Source organism: Nicotiana tomentosiformis, chromosome 5, assembly GCF_000390325.3.
Source record: "Nicotiana tomentosiformis chromosome 5, ASM39032v3, whole genome shotgun sequence".
Lineage (NCBI taxonomy): Eukaryota > Viridiplantae > Streptophyta > Magnoliopsida > Solanales > Solanaceae > Nicotiana > Nicotiana tomentosiformis.
The window spans coordinates 94,778,365-94,794,568 of NC_090816.1; positions in this window are offsets into that span (position 1 = coordinate 94,778,365).

The following is a 16,204-nucleotide window of genomic DNA, read 5'->3' on the forward strand; positions in this document are numbered from 1 at the left end:
GCCAAGAACACTTTGATCCTTAAGGCCATTGAAGGGACTATATGCAGGGGCGTATCTAGCCTTATGGTACCGGGTTCATTTGAACCCAGTACTTTTGATACGGAGCATAATTTATGTGTAAATATTTATTAATAATGCATCAAATGGTAGTTATGAACGCATAACTTTAAAGATATAACTAGTATTAGAACCTTCGCGATGCACGATCAATATTAAAGAATTTTAATTATTTTAAATTATAAATTATCTTTTTATTGTTCACAATTCTTTAGTTATATTCATTTTGAATTTTACATATAATCGAAAAACTATCATATCTAAATTAAATTATAATTTTAAATTTTTAAAAAATATAAACAGACAAGTTCTTTTACTATTTTGTCAAAAGTCTACTGTTATTCTTAATAATTGCTATTTTTTTTATTTACTATAAGCAAATGAAATTTTCTTTTATCTCAACTCAAATATTTATATATGTAAATTCGAATAATATTTTTATATTTAAATTCGAAAAAATATTATTTTCTTTATAAAAAAAAAAAATATTCGCAGTTTGAATTGATAATATTTTTTATAGATATATACTAGCATATTAGAAAGAAACTACGCCCCAATAAAGTGACATTTTTTCGTTTATTTATTTTAAAATAATTTTAAAACTCCAACTTTGTTGAAACTTTATCCTAAAGATCTACACTTGTCATCTTATGATTATGCTACTTAGCGTCCTATGATTGTTTTGGTTCTCTTATTATATACAAATAGATATAAAGTTATATTATATGTTGGAAACTTCCCAATTTAAAATAGAATAGGTTTCAGAATAAGTAATTTTTAATATATAAAAATTATTGTTCCCATAAAAAAAGTAATTAAGTATGTTTAAATTCAAATTCAAAAGGAGAAACTAATTATTAACAACACATAATGTATAATTTAAATTTTTTTAAAATTTAAATTCAAAGAGTAATTAAGTATGTTTAAATTTTGAATTGGTAATTTTTTTTTATAGATATAGACTAATATGTTATGAAGAAAGTACTCCCTAATTTGAAGTGTATTTTTTTGTTTATCTATTTTAAAATAATTTTAAAATTTTCCAATTTAAAACAGAACAGGTTTCAGAATAAATAATTTTCAATATACATAAATTATTGTTTCCATAAAAAAAATAGTTAAATATGCGTAAATTCAAATTCAAAAGGAGTAACTAAATATTAACAACATATAATGTATAATTTAATTTTTTAAAAAGTTAAAATTCAAAAAGAAATTAATTACTACATAACTTAACTATATGGCATGTTGTAAGAGCATGTATTCAACCTCGTTATCTTCGTCTTCCAAAGAATGTTGAGGAAGCTTGTTGATAAAGGAGTAAGCTCACATTCACAATTTGTCTTTAGTCTTAGATATGAATACTAAACTGTAAATCCAGAAATTATTCTTGCATGTAAAGCTGGTATAACATGGTCTATTGCAGGATTCTAAGATCTCAAGCAAAGCACAACGGAAACCAGACTCAGATGCATGCAAAGTGGAGTTTCTTCAGTTAAATTGACAGGGAATATAGTTTACCCTAAAAAACGGATAATAATTAAATTTATAAGTGGTTTTAAAGATACGCAGATTAATTCGATACAAATGATAAATTACGTTAGATTAAACAGATAGAGGACGTAATAAATTGTCAAACCGCTTGGGGGGAGGGGGGGATTCCGGACTCAACAACAACCTTAATGAAATATCTGCCCTCGATCCCAGACTCACAACAAGTAAGTACTGATGAAAAAAAAGTGAGAACTTTGAATAACAGAAAAAATAATAGTATATTGCCTTGATATGCGTGTTATCGTCTCTTTAATGAATAATCAGACCGCTATTTATATAGTAGGGGAATCTTACTCTAAATACAATTCCATAAATGGTAAAAATCTTCCGTTTAACCAATCACTAGATTCCTGCCGATACGTGCCGAGATCCACGCCGTGATATCTAGCTGGTCACGGATATCACAGCCTATTGTTGGTCGTGCTCGATTGCCTGGTAGTGCTCTCCGAAGCCTTTGGGATTCGAATCGAACCCGGGGTCATGGCCCGAATACTCCCAAGTTCGGGCGCTTTGCTCGGATCTCGGCTCGAGGGGATCCTTACCTCGATTCCGGTCCCTTGTCATCACGCCTCTTGCTCCGTTTATCCATCTGCTTCGGGACAGCCCGGGGCTATAGTAGGAGAGAAAAAGAGAAAGAGGGCTCCGAGTTCCCCGAGCTCAGAGAAGAAAAAGCCGAGGAGACGGTTGGTCCGCAAGTCAAAGGAGAGCTCCAGCTCCCGAGCGCCCGACTCGGACTCGCTTTTCCGGCTCAGGGACGAGCCCGAGGAAAGCGATGTTTTTGTGGCCCGCGAGCCATCTTTCCCCGAAGAGCAGGCGGCAGCCGAGGGGGAAACAACAGAGGTGGGGGGAGATTCCGGACTCAACAACAACCTTTATGAAATATCTGCCCTCGATTTCGGACTCACAACAAGTAAGCATTGATGGAAAAAAGTGAGAACTTTGAATAACAGAGAAAATAATAGTATATTGCCTTGATATGCGTGTTACCATCTCTTTAATGAATAATTAGACCCCCCTTTATATAGTAGGGGAATCCTACTCTAAATACAATTTCATAAATGGTAAAAATCTTCCATTTAATCAATCACCGGATTCCTACCGATACGTGCCGAGATCCACACCGTGATATTCGGCTGGTCACGGATAACACAACATATTGTTGGTCGTGCTCGATTGTCTGGTAGTGCTCTCCGAGGCCTTTGGGATTTGAATCGAACCCGGAGTCATGGCCTCGATACTCCCAAGTTCGGGCGCTTTGCTCGGATCTCGGCTCGAGGGGATCCTTGCCTCGATTCCGGTCCCTTGTCATCACGCCTCTTGCCCTATTTATCCATCCGCTCCGGGATAGCCCGAGGCTACAACGGGAGAGAAGAAGAGAAAGAGGGCTCCGAGTTCCCCAAGCTCAGAGAAGAAAAAGCCGAGGAGACGGTTGGTCCGCAAGTCGAAGGAGAGCCCAAGCTCCCGAGCGCCCGACTCATACTCGCTTTTCCGGATCAGGGATGAGCCCGAGGAAACCGGTGTTTTTGTGGCCCGCGAGCCATCTTTCCCCGAAGAGCAGCCGAGGGGGAAACAACAGAGGCGAGAGGGGGGGAGATTCCGGACTCAACAACAACCTTTATGAAATATCTGCCCTCGATTTCGGACTCACAACAAGTAAGCACTAATGAAAAAAAGTAAGAACTTTGAATAACAGAGAAAATAATAGTATATTGCCTTGATATGCGTGTTACCATCTCTTTAATGAATAATCTGACCCCCCCTTTATATAGTAAGGGAATCCTACTCTATATACAATTCTATAAATGGTAAAAATCTTCCGTTTAACCAATCACTGGATTCCTACCGATACGTGCCGAGATCCACGCCGTGATATCTGGCTGGTCACGGATATTACAGCCTATTGTTGGTCGTGCTCGATTGCCTGGTAGTGCTCTTCGACGCCTTTGTGATTCGAATCAAACCCGGGTTCATGGCCCGGATACTCCCAAGTTCGAGCGCTTTGCTCGGATCTCGGCTCGAGAGGATCCTTGCCTCGATTCCGGTCCCTTGTCATCACGCCTCTTGCTCTGTTTATCCATCTGCTTCGGGACAGCCCGGGGCTATAGTAGGAGAGAAAAAGAGAAAGAGGGCTCCGAGTTCCCCGAGCTCAGAGAAGAAAAAGCCGAGGAGACGGTTGGTCCGCAAGTCAAAGGAGAGCTCCAACTCCCGAGCGCCCGACTCGGACTCGCTTTTCCGGCTCAGGGACGAGCACGAGGAAAGCGATGTTTTTGTGGCCCGCGAGCCATCTTTCCCCAAAGAGCAGGCGGCAGCCGAGGGGGAAACAACAGAGGCTGGGGGGGAGATTCCGGACTCAACAACAACCTTTATGAAATATATGCCCTCGATTTCGGACTCACAACAAGTAAGCACTGATGGAAAAAAGTGAGAACTTTGAATAACAGAGAAAATAATAGTATATTGCCTTGATATGTGTGTTACCATCTCTTTAATGAATAATTAGACCCCCTTTATATAGTAGGAGAATCCTACTCTAAATACAATTCCATAAATGGTAAAAATCTTCCATTTAACCAATCACCGGATTCTTGTCGATACGTGCCGAGATCCACACCGTGATATCTGGCTGGTGACGGATAACACAACATATTGTTGGTCGTGCTCGATTTCCTGGTAGTGCTCTCCAAGGCCTTTGGGATTTGAAGCGAACCCGGAGTCATGGCCTCGATACTCCCAAGTTCGGGTGCTTTGCTCGGATCTCGGCTCGAGTGGATCCTTGCCTCGATTCCGGTCCCTTGTCATCATGCCTCTTGCTCCATTCATCCATCCGTCCCGGGATAGCCCGAGGCTACAACGGCAGAGAAGTAGAGAAAGAGGGCTCCGAGTTCCCCGAGCTCAGAGAAGAAAAAGCCGAGGAGACGGTTGGTCCAAAAGTCGAAGGAGAACTCCAGCTCCCGAGCGCTCGACTCGGACTCGCTTTTCCGGATCAGGGACGAGCCCGAGAAAACCGGTGTTTTTGTGGCCCGCGAGCCATCTTTTCTCTAAGAGCAAGCGGCAGCCGAGGGGGAAACAATAGAGGCGGGAGGGGGGGAGATTCCAGAATCAACAACAACCTTTATGAAATATCTGCCCTCGATTTCGAACTCACAACAAGTAAGCACTGATGGAAAAAAGTGAGAACTTTGAGTAACAGAGAAAATAATAGTATATTGCCTTGATATGCGTGTTACCATCTCTTTAATGAATAATCTGACCCTTCTTTATATAGTAAGGGAATCCTACTCTATATACAATTCCATAAATGGTAAAAATCTTCCGTTTAACCAATTACCGGATTCCTGCCGATACGTGTCGAGATCCAAGCCGTGATATCCGGCTGGTCACGGATATCACAACCTATTATTTTTCGTGCTCGATTGCCTGGTAGTGCTCTCCGAGTCCTTTAGGATTCAAATCGAACCCGGGGTCATGGCCCCAATACTCCTAAGTTTGGGCGCTTTGCTCGGATCTCGGCTTGAGGGGATCGTTGCCTCGATTCAGGTCCCTTGTGATCGCGCCTCTTTCTACGTCTATCCATCCGCACCGGGACAACCCCGGGCTACAGCGGGAGAGAAGAAGAGAAAGAGGGCTTCGAGTTCCCCGAGATCAAAGAAGAAAAAGCTGAGGAGACGGTTGGTCCGCAAGTCGAAGGAGAGCTCCATCTCCCGAGCGCCCGACTTGGACTCGCTTTTCTCGCTAAGGGACGAGCCCGAGGAAAGCGATGTTTTTGTGGCCCGCGAGCCATCTTTTCCGAAGAGCAGGCGGCAGCCGAGGGGGAAACAACAGAGGCTAACCCCCCTCAGGTTCAGGAGGCTGGTGTAGAGTTGAGGGACAAGACCTCTCGAGATGCCAGTTCTGCTCTGCCCGGTGTCATAAAAATTTTGAGGTCGCCTTCGTTCAAAGAGTCTATGTTCGATGAAGGAGCGATACAACGAAGGGGCCCATCTGCGGATGATACCCTCCGTTCCTTTTTTGAAGGTATGTACTCTAGTGCTATGGAAGACTTCTCCGGGTTGGGTGATTTAGAGGTGCCTAGAAAAGGCTCATCCTCGGAGGTCGGCGGGCCAAACTCGAGCCCAAAATTAATCAACCGGTTCCCCACCCCGAGCATAGACCCTGACCGGAAGCGGCCAGTTATGACCACCATCCCAAAGGATGCCCGAGTTGTTTTTGCTCCCGTTGGAGTAGCTAGCTATATCCGGTGCCTGGTAATTGAAGAAGACTAGACAAAAATGAATGAGGTGGATGCGTCGTGCTTTTACGAAGCGCAACAGGCGCTGAACCAGGTAAGGCGTCATTACACTTTTCCATCTTTAGACTTAGTTTTTGATATCTCTCATGCCTCTTCTCTTTTATATTTTTGTAGGCCTCGGTACTTCATCATCAGAGTTTTCTCCGGTACCGGGCCGAGGTCAAAGAGCTTGCTGAGAAGAGGGACATGTATAAGCTTCTCAGCGAGCAATGCGAAGAAGTAGTCAAGAGTCTATGGGCTGAGTTGGATGCGGCTCAAAAGGTACATGCCGACCTGGTAGAACCGGTAAAGATCTTTGAAGTTAGTGATGACGAGTTAGATGTAACGACTAACGACCAAAACACGCAGGTCCATTAGAAGGTTGACAAGATCGACTAACTCCAAGCCGAGGTGAACGAGGTTAAGGCCATGACCGAAGGGTAGAAATTAAAAATGGATCGATTGGCCTCGAAGAAGGAGACTGTCCAGGAGGCGATGGAGTTCCAACTCAGAGTGGCGAGAGAAAAGGCCGAAGCACAGGCTCAACAAATCGAAGACCTCCAATTTCAGCTAAGCTCGACCACTACTGGATGGGATACTCTTAGCAAGGAGCTTGAGATAGCGAGGTCTGTTTTGGAAACAACCAGAGCTGATGATGAGGAGATGGTGGTCTAGTACAGGGCTGATGCCGAGGCAGCCCAGGACCGCCTGAAAGTCACTGTTAAGTACGTGAAGTGGCAATCCCGAAGGGAAACACTTGAGGAGGTCCACGCCTGGGGTTTCGACCTGTCAGTCGAGATTGAAGATGCGAAAAGGCTCGAGGCCGAGGCCAAGAAGCTAGCTAACCCCAATGACAAGGAGGGCATTAAGGGCTTCGGTTAACCCGAGGATGGAGAAGACCCTGATGGCCCCGGTAATGAGGCAGGTTCCGGTGATGATCGGGCTTAGGCGCCTTAGGGATTTTTCTTTGTTTTTGTATTTTGTTCATTTTGTTGAGGCCGTTATCGTTGGCCTTTGTAAAAACTTTTATTGGAACATATATAAAGCTTTTTTCCCTTTGGCAATTTTCGAATTCGTTTCTTTTGGTTTCCTCTTTATGATTGGAAATATTTCAAATGCCTTAGCGCGGAATAAAACATACGACTAAGGTCTTGTTTGGAGGTTCGAAAAAGACTCGTGGGGGCTCGGTATGACCGGAAGCTTTCCCCGAAGTGCTTGTTTAGATGCTTTTAGATTATAATTTTGCCAAGGGTAGCCTTTGAACCGATTTGGAATTTTTGAAGGCCTTATGTTTTGATTACGGATTTCGGACATCTCCGAGCCATTTCTAGGGTGGTCGTAGCCTTTTAAATTTAGGTATTGCCTAATAGGCTTTGTACCTTTGGACTTCGATAGCCTGAGCCGTCTGAACTTGCCTTGGATGACATTCCTCGAGCGGGGGTGGCCATAGCCTTTTAAGTTTAGGCTCTGCCTAATAGTCTTCTGTTCTGTGCCCCCGAGCTTCGATAGTCTGAGCCGTCCGAGTTTGCCTTGGACGACAGTCTCCGAATGGGGGTGATCTCTTGGATCCGGATAGAGCCGATCCTTGGGCTCGATATCCTTTAAGGAACAAAATGGAATAGTTTTAAGGGACAAAATATGTATCTGCAAGGTAGAAACTTTCTTTCATTTCTGTACGCAATATATAAGATTGTAAATGTGTATAAGCTTAGTGTTATGGCTTAAGTGGTCTATGTGGGCACGATTTATTTGACCGTTTGACCCTTACAATAAATCCTATCTGCTGAGCCCATACTGTTCAAGCACAAAGTTTCCTTCCTTGCTAAAATTGTTATCTGAGGGTGATGGCCCCCAGTATTCGAGGTCGATCGCCGAGAAGGCTCGAATACTATTGATATGACCCTCGCTTCTGATTCATAACCGGCATTCAATTCTAAGTTAGCACGATCTACTGTTGCCTCGTTTAAAACCTTGCCGGAAAACCCATTTGGGACAAAACCGGTTAAATGGAGAAAGAGTGCAACACGTGCTTTTAGGCCTAATAGCTGCATCATTCTTTGGCTAGTGCCTGCAAGTGCTAGTCCAATTCGCAACATATGTAAAGAAAAGAATAAATGGGGTCGTACCTTAGCAGTAGTATTATTTTAAGCGAGTTACGTTCCAGTTGTTCGGTAGTCGCTCATTGTTCCCTGCTTTGAGTTTGTATGATCCTTTGCCAGTAATTTCGATAATTCGATATGGACCTTCCTAATTCGGTCCTAGCTTCCCTTCGTTCGAGTTGCGCGTGTTCGGTGTCACCTTTCTTAACACCAAGTCCCTGATATTAAAGTGTCGAAGGTTGGCTCTCCGGTTGTAATACCTTTCAATCCGTTGTTTTTGGGTGGCGGGAGGCCTCGCACCTCTCGTCCAATAGTTCCAGGCTCGTGCTCATGGCCTCACCGTTTGACTCTTCGGTCGCATATCGGAACCTGAAACTCGGTTCTCCTACTTCGACCGGTATTAGCGCTTCGGCACCGTATACCAACAAGAACGGGGTGGCCCCGATATAAGATTTTGAGGTCGTACGATATGCCCACAGGACTTCAGGCAAAATTTCCTTCCATTTTCCTTTAGCATCAGTCAATCTCTTCTTAAGGTTTTAGAGTATGGTCTTGTTTATAGATTTTGCCTGCCGTTGCTACTAGGGTGATAGGGTGTTGATAGGATCCTTCTGATTTTATGGTCCTCAAAAAATTTGCTCACTTTACTGTCGATGAACTGCTTCCCGTTTTCGCATACGATCTCGGCCAGCATTCCGAACCTGCATATTATGTGGTCCCAAATAAAATCAATAACTTCTTTCTCCCTGACTTTCTCAAATGCATGGGCTTCAACCCAGTTATAAAAATAGTCAGTCATAAATAATATAAATTGAACCTTACCGGGTGCCCGTGGCAGGGGACCGACGATGTCCATTCCCCATTTCATGAATGGCCAAGGTGACAAGACCGAATGCAGTAGCTCCCCGGGCTGGTGGATCATCGGTGCGTGCCTCTGACATCTTTCGCATTTTCGTATGAACTCCTTTGCATCTTTCTCTATGTCGATCTAGTAATAGCTAGCTCTGATTATCTTATGAACCAACGATTCAGCACCCGAATGGTTCCCGCAGGTGCCTTCGTGAACTTCCCTCAAGACATATTGGGTATCTTTCGATCCCAGACATATGGCGAGTGGGCCATCGAACGTTCTCCTGAATAGGGTGCTATCTTCGGACAGGCTGAACCTGGCCACCTTTGTACGTAGAGCTCTCTATTATTTAGGGTCTGAGGGCAGCTTCCCGGTCTTCAGGTAATCTATATACTTATTTCTCCAGTCCCAGGTTAAGCTTGTCGAGTTTATCTCGGCGTGGCCTTCTTCCACTACTGATTTCATGAGTTGTACGACCGTTCCCGAGCTGAATTCATCATCATGAATCGACGATCCCAAGTTAGCTAGAGCATCGGCTTCGCTATTTTGATCTCGGGGTACATGTTGCAGGATCCATTCCTTGAATCGATATAGTGTTACCTGTAGTTTATCCAGGTATCTTCGCATTGATTCTTCTTTTACTTCGAATGTCCCATTGACTTGATTCATCACGATGAGGGAATCACACTTAGCTTCGATCACCTCGGACCCTAGGATTTTAGCCCGTTCGAGACCTATAATCATGGCCTCATACTCAGCCTCATTGTTAGTCAATTTTACAATTCTAATAGATTGCCTAACTACATTACCCATCGGTGGCTTTAACACGATGCCAATTCCAGAGCCCTTTGCATTTGAGGCACCATCCGTAAAGAGGGTCCATATCCCCGAGGAAGTCCCCAAGTTCAACAACAATTCCCTTTCGATCTCGGGTATTAGGTCCAGCGTGAAGTCGACCACGAAGTCTGCCAAAATTTGGGATTTGATGGCGGTTCGGGGTCGATATTCGATATCGTACCCGCTGATTTTCATGGCCCATTTGGTCAATCGTCCCGAGAGCTCGGGTTTATGCATTATGTTTCTCAATGGGTAAGTAGTCACGCCATAGATGGTATTGCATTGAAAATACGACTTTAACTTCCTAGAGGCGCTTAGCAAAGCGAGCGCCAATTGTTTCAGGTGAGGATACCTAGTTTCGACCTTGCCTAGAGTCCTGCTAACATAATAGATAGGAAATTGCGTACCTTCCTCTTCCTTTGGACCAGGACTCTACTTACCACTATCTCAAATACCGCTAAGTACAGGTACATCTGCTCGTCTACCTTCAGAGTATGAAGCAAAGGCGGGCTCGAAAGGTACCGCTTGAGTTCTTCCAAGGCTTGTTGGCACTTCAGAGTCCATGAGAATTTATTCTTCTTCTTCAATAATGAGGAGAACCTATGACTCTTATCGAATGACCTCAAAATGAATCGACCCAAGGAGGCTATGCGCCCGGTTAGCCTTCGAACGACCTTGAAATTGTCCACAATGGTGATGTCCTCTATGACTTTGATCCTATCGGGGTTGATCTCGATTCCACGATTGGACACCATGAATCTGAGGAATTTCCCGGACCTGACTCTAAATGCATATTTCTCCGGGTTCAGCTTCATATTGTATTTCTTCAATATGTTGAAGGTTTCCTGTAAATGTTTCAAATGGTCCTCTTCTTGCAGGGACTTAACTAACATGTCGTCAATGTAAACCTCCATTGATTTTCCTATTTTCTCTTCGAACATCCGATTTACTAGGCGTTGGTAAGTGGCACCAATGTTTTTTAGTCCGAATGGCATTACGTTATAATAGTAGGTGCCTAATTTAGTGATGAATGAAGTTTTTTTCCTGGTCACCAGGGTCCATCTGGATTTGGTTGTACCCAGAATAGGCATCGAGCAAGCTGAGTTTCTTGTGGTCGGCCATTGCATCGATCATACGATCGATATTAGGCAGAGGAAACGAGTCTTTAGGACATGCCTTGTTCAAGTCTTTATAATCTATACACATTCTTAATTTATTTTCCTTTTTAGGGACTACTGCTACGTTTGCTAACTAATCAGGGTAATTAACTTCCCAAATGTAGCCTATTTTAAGGAGTTTAGATACCTTATCTTTGATGAATGCATGCTTGACTTCGGACTGAGGGCTCCTTTTCTGTTTGACTGGGTGAAACTTCGGATCCATACTCAGCTTGTGAGTAGTTATTTCTGGCAGGATCCCTGTCATGTCAAGGTGGGACCAGGCGAAACAATTTATGTTAGTTATAAGGAATTTAATGAGCTTTGTCCTGAGCTCGGGACTTAACCCCGTGCCCTAGTATACTAGGTGCTCAATCAATATGACTTTCTCCAGCTTCTAGACCGTTGACTTGGTGGCATCGGAATCGTCAGGGGTTATGAAAGACCTAGGAACTCCGTAGTCGTCATCCTCGCTCGTCCCTTACTTTTCTGGCTCGTTCGGGGCCGATATCGGTGATTGCTATTTGGTTTATTCCTTGGTGACCAAACTAGGGTTCTTTGATATTGAGAGTGTGGATATCAGGACCACCTCATCGACCGGGAACATCTCTTTTGTGGCTGGTTGCTCTCCGTAAATTGTTATAATCCCTCCTGGTGTTGGGAATTTCAACACCTGGTGAAGTGTCGAGGGTACTGCCCTCATGTTGTGAATCCATGGCCTCACGAACAGAGCATTATATCTCATATCTCCTTCGATCACATAGAACTTTGTTTCCTGAACGGTTGCAGCGGTATTCACCGGCAGGGTTATCTCCCCTTTAGTGGTCTCACATGCCATGTTGAATCCGTTTAGAACCCGAACTGCAAACACAATTTGGTCTTGTAGACCCAGCTGTTCTACGACCCTCGATCTGATGATATTAGGTGAGCTACCTAGATCAATTAACACACGCTTAACTCGAGATTTATTTATGAGTACAAATATTACCAGTGCATCATAATGTGGTTGCATGATGCCTTTAGTGTCCTCGTCGTTGAAAGATACGGTTCCTTCTGGCACGTAATCCCGAGTCCATTTTTTCCTTGTGATCGACACTTTGGTGCGCTTTAACATCGGCCCCTGGGGGACGTCGACCCTACCAATGATCATGTTAATGACGTGCTGAGGTTCCTCTTGCTTGATCTTCTTATTGGAGTCCCTATTCCTGAAGTGATTTTTGGCTCGATCGCTCAGGAACTCTCGGAGGTGTTCGTTGTTGAATAACCGGGCTACTTCCTCTCTCAGTTGTCGGCAACCTTAAGTTCTGTGGCCGTGAGTGCCATGATATTTACACATTAGGTTGGGTCCCTTTAGGCAGGGTCGTACTGCAAAGGTCGAGGCCATTTGGTGTCTTTGATGCATCCGATGACAGATACAATGACAACAACGTCGACATTGAAGTTGTACTCTGATAACCTCGGCGCTTCCTTAGGCCCGATGGGCCTATCAAAACCACTTTCTCTCATGAGTCCCCGGTTATTTTGACCTCGATCACTTCTTCTTTCACTTCTCACATGGTTTACCCATTACCCCTTCGATCTCCATCTTCAACCGCTGTGAGACCAATGAGCTTCGAGTATTGAGTCCTTGGGTGAAGGCTTGAACGACCCAATTGTCCGCTACCGGAGGTAGGTTTATTCATTCCATTTGAAATGGGGACATGAATTCCCTGAGCATCTCGTTATCTCTTTGCTTCATTTTGAAAAGGTATAATTTCTTGGTCTCAACCTTGATAGCCCCGGCGTGTGCTTTCACGAAGGCGTCTGCAAGCATAGAAAATGAGTCAATAGAATTAAGGGGTAAGTTATGATACCATATCATAACTCCTTTTGACAAGGTCTCTCCGAACTTTTTCAATAGGACGAACTCGATCTCATCATCTTCCAAGTCGTTCTCCTTGATGGCGCATGTGTAGGAGGTCACATGTTCATTTCATCAAGAAAAGTACAATGGAAACCAAACTCAGTTGCCATGCAAAGTGGAGTTTCTTCAGTTAAATTGGCAGGGAAAACTGTTTACCCTAAAAAAAACGGATAATAATTAAATTTGTAAGTGGTTTTAAGGATACGCGAAATAATTCGATACAAATGATAAATTGCGTTAGAATAAACAGATAGAGGACATAATAAATTGTCAAACCGCTTGGGTGGGGGGGAGGGATTCCGGACTCAACAACAACCTTAATGAAATATGTGCCCTCGATCCCGGACTCACAACATGTAAGCACTGATGAACAAAAGTGAGAACTTTGAATAAGAGAGAAAATAATAGTATATTGCCTTGATATGCATGCTACCGTCTCTATAATGAATAATTAGACCCCCCTTTATATAGTAGGGGAGTCCTACTCTAAATAAAATTCCATAAAAGGTAAAAATCTTCCGTTTAACCAACCATCGTATTCCTGCCGAGATCGACGCTACGATATCCGGCTGGTCACGGATATCACGGCCTATTGTTGGTCGTGCTCGATTGCCTGGTAGTGCTCTTTGAGGCCTTTGGGATTCGAATCGAACCCGGGGTCATGGCCCCGATACTCCCGAGTCCGGGCGCTTTGTCCCGATCTTGGCTCGAGGAGATCCTTGCCTCGATTCCGGTACCTTGTCATCACGCCTCTTGCTCCGTTTACCTTATTGGAAACCGAGGCGTACCATGGGCCCGGTTTCACCCGTATACAAATACAATCTCAGGATCTTCTTCTTTCACCAACAACTTGACCACATCTACATGTTGATTCCTCACGGCCTTGTGCAAGGCTGTATTTCCATCATAGTCAGTCATCCTTAGCAACTCCTTCGCGTCTCCTTAGTTTAGTAACAGGCGGACCACTTCAATGTTCCCTTCATTTGCTGCATGGTGAAGTGCAGTCTCGTTTTTCTTCTTCTGACAATATAATAATGGCAGGGAAATGGTAAGAACTTTCTGCACAAAGTCGGAGTGGCTATGGAGGACAGTGTTGCCTTTTGGAGTAACTTGGTAGCCAAATTCTTCATCCCTTTTGAGCTGAAAAAGTAGAGAGACACCATCTCCTGAATTACCCTTCCACTGCAGCCTTGTACAAGGTAGTATCCATCTTTTTTCAGTTTACTGATTAAAGATAGTATTCCAACTACCAATCTCCAAGTCCCTTGTTTCTGTGGATTAAACCTTGCAACTCCTTGTTGACTGGTCTTTCTTGGAATCTTCCTTTATTGAATAGTGTGTTTTAAAGGCTGGTCCATTTTGCATGGTGAGAAAGGAAAGGTACCAATTGAGACTTTGGGAATAGTAAAATCTTATCCGCATAGACCAATCACATAAATACATGATACATGTCCACACAAATAATATTATCATTAAACTATAATTAATTAATACACATTTTCATCTTGATTTAATATTAAATAGTATAATTTGGTGTAAATATCCTGTGTTAAGTAAATTTGTCAGCTACAGGGGTTGGCGGAGAGATAGACAAAAGAACAAACGATGGAAATTCGGAGAAAATATATGGAGTTGAATCTTGTTTTGTTAATAAAATATAATAACTATATACTGTTAATTTTTTTCATATCAAAATGAAGGAAGACTACATTTGATATATTAGTCAAAAATTAATTCGTATGTCTCAGTAAATGAAAAGTAACAATTATTCTTTTATGTCGATTATTTAGTGTTTTGCTCTCTTTACATGATAAAAAGCGATTCTTTTCAATTCTATGTATCCAGGCAAGTAGTCATGACATCATGTTAGATCAAGAAATATACGAGTCAAGAAAGAGCGATGACTTCAAGACAAATTACAGCGACAGATTTTTTTTTATAACTTAGTCCCTACTAAATAATCTTAGAATGCAGATAAAATCCAATCAAAAAACTACAATTTTAAGTAAGGTGATAAAAATATTTCAGGAAAACGAATTGCATCAGTGTATATTGTACGTCACCTTAGTAACTCGCTTTTTAAAATGTCAAAACACCATTTTTATTAATATTGTTATTATTAATAACAGACATGTCTTAAGTTAGGCATTTAGCCATCATGTTCGTTCATAAAAAAACATATTTTGGAGTCTAAACTGATAGATTAAAATTGACTAAACTGTTTAACTCGTGCTCTGTTTGTTTGTATAAGTTGGTTTACTATGCGACAAACAAATAGAAGTAAATATTTATTTGATCTAAGACGTGAATTTTTAATATAATAATTAGTTTCTGGCCACCGACTTTACGCGTGTACCAATACCAATAAGTATACCATTTTTAAAAGTTATAGTATATGTTTTTAAATGTAGTGTTTGAGTTATAAAATATTTGTTTATTTAAAAAGTATAAGTTTCAGAAAATAATGAATGTTGATTCCATTTAGAAGAAATCCTACCCCACACAAGTATTCACATGCCTTATTGTGATTTTTGAGGACTTTTGTGAGAATATCTTATGAAAATTGTTATTTTTATGACATAATACTGAAAACAAAAAGTAACCAAAAGTACTTTTGTCATGATTCTTCAAAGATTTATCAAATAATACAAATTGAAATTCAATCTTTTAGTATGTTAGAGATTGGGAATTAAGAGATTGACCTTACAACTCGATAAAAAAAACTTATCAGTGACAATGTGAAGCTAAAAATGACTAATATTGAATTACTATTATACAAGGAATAACTTAATATTGCCACTTGTTGGAATGCATATAGAATGAAAGAAAATTAATTAAAGACAAATCATTTAGACAAATTTTTAATTTCATTCATCCCTGGTACTTCAAGCTTGCATTTGTAGCAATTTAACTCTTAGCACTATACTATAACGTTTGATGTTCTGTTTATTTTAGTTTTAGTTGCTAAATTTACTATATTTATTAGCAGAATAAGTTCCTATACATCTGATCACACATCCTTGTGTATCTGCTGCTTTAAGATATCTTGAGATGCGGCGACCGCTTTGTCAAGAGTAGACATTGTTGTTCGTTTATGCTGCAACTGTTAAAAAAGGATGTGAGAAATGCAAATGTTGGTATGATGGCAGTTGCACATGCTTCTAGACTTAATTTAGCTCTCGGATTCAATTTTTGCATAGTCCGATCCAAAATTTAAGCTCCATTATGTTCTTAAGATTGAACTCATTACGTTTTGAAGTTATAAATTCACAATTTTAATAATTTTTTACAAATAAATTCAAGTATTATTTCGAAAGTACTAAATTCAGATAAAGTTGATAATATAAAACTGCATCTGCCCCTGCGTTTAAAAGGCGATCATTGCTGAAACTGTTGCTACGAGTAAGGGTGTACATAGGTCGGATTTGTTCGAATTTTTCAATTACCAAACCAAACCAATTGTGTCGGATTTTTAAATCT